This window comes from Benincasa hispida, chromosome 10 (assembly GCF_027475165.1).
Source record: "Benincasa hispida cultivar pf3 chromosome 10, pf3_genome.v1.1, whole genome shotgun sequence".
Taxonomy (NCBI): Eukaryota; Viridiplantae; Streptophyta; class Magnoliopsida; order Cucurbitales; family Cucurbitaceae; genus Benincasa; species Benincasa hispida.
The window spans coordinates 11876151-11881322 of record NC_143487.1 but is presented as its reverse complement, the minus strand read 5'-3'; positions in this window follow the sequence as shown (position 1 = coordinate 11881322).

Here is a 5172-nt window from a genome sequence, read left to right as displayed (position 1 = left end):
AAAGTTTGTTCATTTTTCAAAAAGTTTTTAAAATGGCTACAACCACTATAGCTTTGCTTAGCGCCGACAAACTTACTGGCGGCAACTTTTCGACTTGGAAACATATGATCACAACGATACTAACCATCGAAGATCTCATGTTTGCCTTTACGGAGGCTGTCCTCCTATTCCAGCTCCCAATGCCACTCGAAATGTTCAGGAGGCGTACGAGTGATGGACACGGGCAAACAAGAAGGCTCGAGCTTATTTCTTGGCCAGTCTTAGTAGTGTTTGAGTAATTTCATGCGTTTTCTCTAAGAATGATGAGATTTTATCATTAAAAACCCTATTTGTTCCAACTTTTGAGAGACAATAACTTGTATTTCTATAAGTTATCAACCATTTTTGGAAATAAACACTTTATTACAATAAAGTTGATACAGTACGATTGTCCAAGCAAACACTTTACAGAAATTAAGTTCCTTTTTAAACCAGGAACTACGTATATATTTTCTAACAAAATGAATTTATTCTATAAAGTCAACTAAAGACCTCCGACTGCCACAGCCGAGATGATGTGCCTAGTTCCAACCCGCATCGTCATCTCACCAGCATCAAGTTGCCTCAAGAACTAATTCATTGAAATAAAGAAAAAAACGTGGTTAGTGGTGCCAGAATCTATAATCTAGGCAAAATCATCATTCTCCATTAAACATGTTTCTAATACAAACAAATCACATTTACCTTGTTTGGCCTTCTTCTTTTCTGCCAAGTACTTGGGGTAGTTCCTCTTCCAATGCCCACCTTGGTTGCAATGAAAACATAATCCCTTTACAGCCTTGGCTTTCTTTTGAGCAACGCTCAGTGGGTTAGCTTTCCCCTTTCTACCTTTCTTCTTCTTCCACTTTTTATTGTCAGAGGAAGAAGGTACAGACTTTTTCCCAAAGGTTAAACCTCTGTGGAACTTCTTAGAGGATGAAGCAACATTTTCTTCACCCTTCTATCCCTTACTTTTCATCAAGGACTGGAAGGTCTATAGCTCATTGAGGAGGGTGGTTAGGTTGTAGTCAATCCTGTTCAAAACAACATTGCTACGAAAGTGAAGGAAACTTTCAGGTGAAGATTCCAAAATGAAGCTAACCTAGCTGGCTTCATCGATATAGACCCATTCATCTCCACAACGTTGAAGTGGACCATCATGTTGAGAACATCTTCTCGAACAGATGCTTCTTCTTGCATACGGGCATTAAAGATATGTTTGAGAGCGTCATGCCTGAACTGTGTGGACGATTGTTCGAACATTCCCTTCAGGGACTCCACCACTCCATGATCTCCCGAGCTATGAGCATGGGCTCATGCTTCTTGGCCAAGACTTCCAAAATACTAGCCAAGATATACACTCATGCTTTTTTGTTTGCCCGTGTCCAACGCTCGTATGCTTTTCAAACATTTTGAGCAACATTCGAGGCTGGAATTGTGTTGATCATGTTTTTCCATGAAACGTAGTTTTCGCCCGTTAACTTTTCAGCGGCGAGTAGATTTAATGTCGCAGAAGTCATAGTGAAAAATGTTTGTTGAAACCATACAATTTTATTTATTATTAGTTTATTTGTATTAAACCACTAAGACAACCAATAAGTTTTAGCAAAATAGTCTAATGTGTCCTAAGTGACATCTATGGTGCAATGATGTTTCAATAAAGTAGGACAAAAGTCACCGTAGGGTGATCAAGTGCCCTTTCACTGAAATGAGACATTCTTGACCATTAGACCGAAACAACATCTTGTCACTATAACTAACAGTCACCATTGTTTGGTCCAGAATTTGTTAACTTGCTTAATAATTCTTGTAAGTATAACCTCTCATTTTAAGTTTTAAAGTTCCTCCCCAATGAGACAACCATAGGGAAAAACCGATTAGGACATGAAACTAAAGCAACCCTATCCATTTATGGAGATTGAATGAAGCATCATGCAAAAATGCCATCCTTTAGAGGGACACCCACGGTGTTACGAGGCCATGCACGAAACTTTACTTCAACCTAATGAGAGAGAACGAGGGATGTGTTGTCACACGTCCCGCTCCCACTTACTATAAACACTCTCTCCATTCACCTTAATATTGATCTATACAAATGCCACCCGTAGGGGGACACCCATGGTGCCTCAAGGTCGAGTATAGACCTCACAGTGTGAACTTTAATGGAAAAACGTGAAGAGGATGAAGTATCATATACCCCATTTTCTTTCCATTGAGCGTTTTACCTGAGGTTAATTAAATTAGGAAAATTCGGCTACTGATTTAACTAAGTGGGTGTTTAATTTTCCCAAAAAACAACATTTGTCTTTGGATAGTTAAATAATTTTGATCAAGGTCTATTAAACTCTTTAATAAACTTTGATCAAACTAGCATGCATGTAACAAATCTATCTAATACACCTTTCCAAATAAGTTCCCAAGTAGGGGTGTTACGTTTCCGTTAACTTAAATACCCCAACCTAGACAGAACCCGCCTTAGATAAAAGGTCCCTTATAAATATATTTGTTACATTGTTAATCTTTTATTATGAATCAATTTAATCTTATTAAACCGATTAAAAGATTAAACTAATATTTTTAATCTCATTAGAAACGTGATCTTAGGTCTATCGCAATCATATTTTAAAACAATTTTAAAAGATGAATATAACCTAAAGTTTGCATGCATCTTTGAATTATTGATTCTAATTCTAATTTCATTTAGATATAAAAACTATAAAGAAATGAAATAATTAAAACCATACATTTGCATGCGTTGACGTACTTTAGTAAAATATAACATTTATAAATTAAACTAAAGTAGTGTCACGTTTCATGCAATTTCATTTCATTACTAACATATATAACGATTATATGACAAAGTAATGAAACATACTATAACATACAACTAAACATATATCAAACCATATATTATAACAATTATAATATAAATGATGTATGAATATGCTATTGATATATGCATGCATATATTATAACTTATGCATACATATATTATAACATTTATATTATATGATACATGGGCATGCTATATTAGTTAAATGATGCATGCTATATTAATTAAATCATGCATATACATATATTATAACATTTATAATGTAAATGATGTAGGAAATAAAATGCATAACCTATGGTGGGATTTCATACTATATTGCATATAAATGTAAATAATAGTCATACATCACATGTAAAAAAAAAAAATGCATAACCTGTGCCCTAGCATCGCGATGCTATAAAGATGATCTTCGTCCTCTGCAATGCAATGTCGTGACGCTAGGGCACAACATCACGATGCTACTGTACAGTTGCCCACTCTACAATTTCGAACTTCTTCGAAACACCTCCAATTTTGGCCCCGTTTCCATCAGATCGCCTCTAGCAACAACATGGGCGACTCAAATACTAAAGTACATACTCAAATGCTTGTTTATACCCCAAAACATGGGTCTTTACAACACAAAATTGTAAACCAAAACAAAGAAATCTATAGTGTATAATCTCGTAAACATTCATTAATTGTAAACCTCATTCAATGTAGCACATCACATGAATAAATTGAATACAGTAACCTACCAAAACTGTAAAATTTATGCTGAAGTGTTTTTGAAAATTTGGGCCATTAAACTTGGCTCTAATATCAATTGAAGGATCCCAATGAAGGGTCCTTGAGCGGAAGCAACGAATCGTCTCAATTCCCAAAATTTTACAGAACACAATTTTACAATGAAAATAAAACAAATCATGCATTGGTTTAAGGTCCTAAAACCGTTTGGTTTAAGGTCCAACGTAATCTCGGCTAGGTCATAAAAACCTTTTTACCCCCGAGACTACATCTTATTCCTTAAGTTCCACTGATCCTCTAATGAATAATTGGTTTAAGGTCCAACTTATAAACCAAACCCCTCTCGGGCCAAGGAGAGGGTGGGGCCCCTTGTTCAAGACCTAGATTCAGTACTAAAAGGAACAACCTATCTACTATCCTTATAACGAGTAGGAGTGAATTCAGTCTTGCATCCTATATTCCCAGCTATCCACCTGATCTTACTCCTGAAATGGGAGGCTTATTGGGCCAGTGATAATGAGCTACCCTCACCTATGCAGATTTAAAGATAATTCCGAGTGAACAGGAGTTCATAGTTAGGTCAGGATTAAGATTAAGTTACCTAGGTTATCAACTAACGAAATAGTCAGTTTTATACATTAAACGGCATTTAGAACATAAAAAGTGACTATTTCATGGTTCAGTCTTATGTAAACTCTTTACATAGAATGCCCCCATTTTCATATCTCCACATGAACGGTTTAGGATCACATCGTTTGTACTAACTACAAAATAGGCCGCATCCATAGTGTCCCCAGAATAAGGCGCCCAACCTTATTCATATACTATAGATTATTTTGGCTATATATTTGAACTTGATCCACATTTATGTCACTACATAAAGTTCAAACTTAAACTTAATAGGCTCGGATCCTTAGTTTATTGGATTCATGAATATAGAATTTAAATTTACTAAAGATTTTCAATAACAGCTTTATTAAAAAAGAATATGATATTACAAACTACGTGTTTTAGGACATAAAATCCAACAAACTCCCACTTAGACTAAAACTCCTAGTAGAATCAAACGATGCTGAATTTAACTGTGTGAAATTAATATTACATATGAGTACAATAAACATATGATAACAATAAACTAGGGCATTCACGCCCAACAAAATCTCTCACTTGTCCTAGTTTAGAAACACTATAGACCTAAACTCTGTAAGTGACCCTAAAAAACTTTAGCCGTGAAGGTTTTTGTAAAAGAATCAGCAATGTTTTTTCCAGAAGGTATCTGGGTCACGATAACGTCACCATGGTGTACGATTTCTCGATAAGGTGGTACTTGCATTCGATGTGCTTTCTACGTTTATGGCTTCGAGGTTCTTTTGAATTTGCAACTGCATCGTTGTTGTCACAAGATAAGATGATGGCTAGATGCATATTTGGAAAAACTTCCAAATCTGTCAAGAATTTCCTCAGCCAAACTGCTTCTTTTGCTGCTTCGCAAGCAGCTATGTATTCAACTACCATTATGGAGTCAGCTATACAGGTCTGTTTTACGCTTCTCCACACTACTGCTCCTCCGTTAAGAGTGAACGCTGATCCAGATG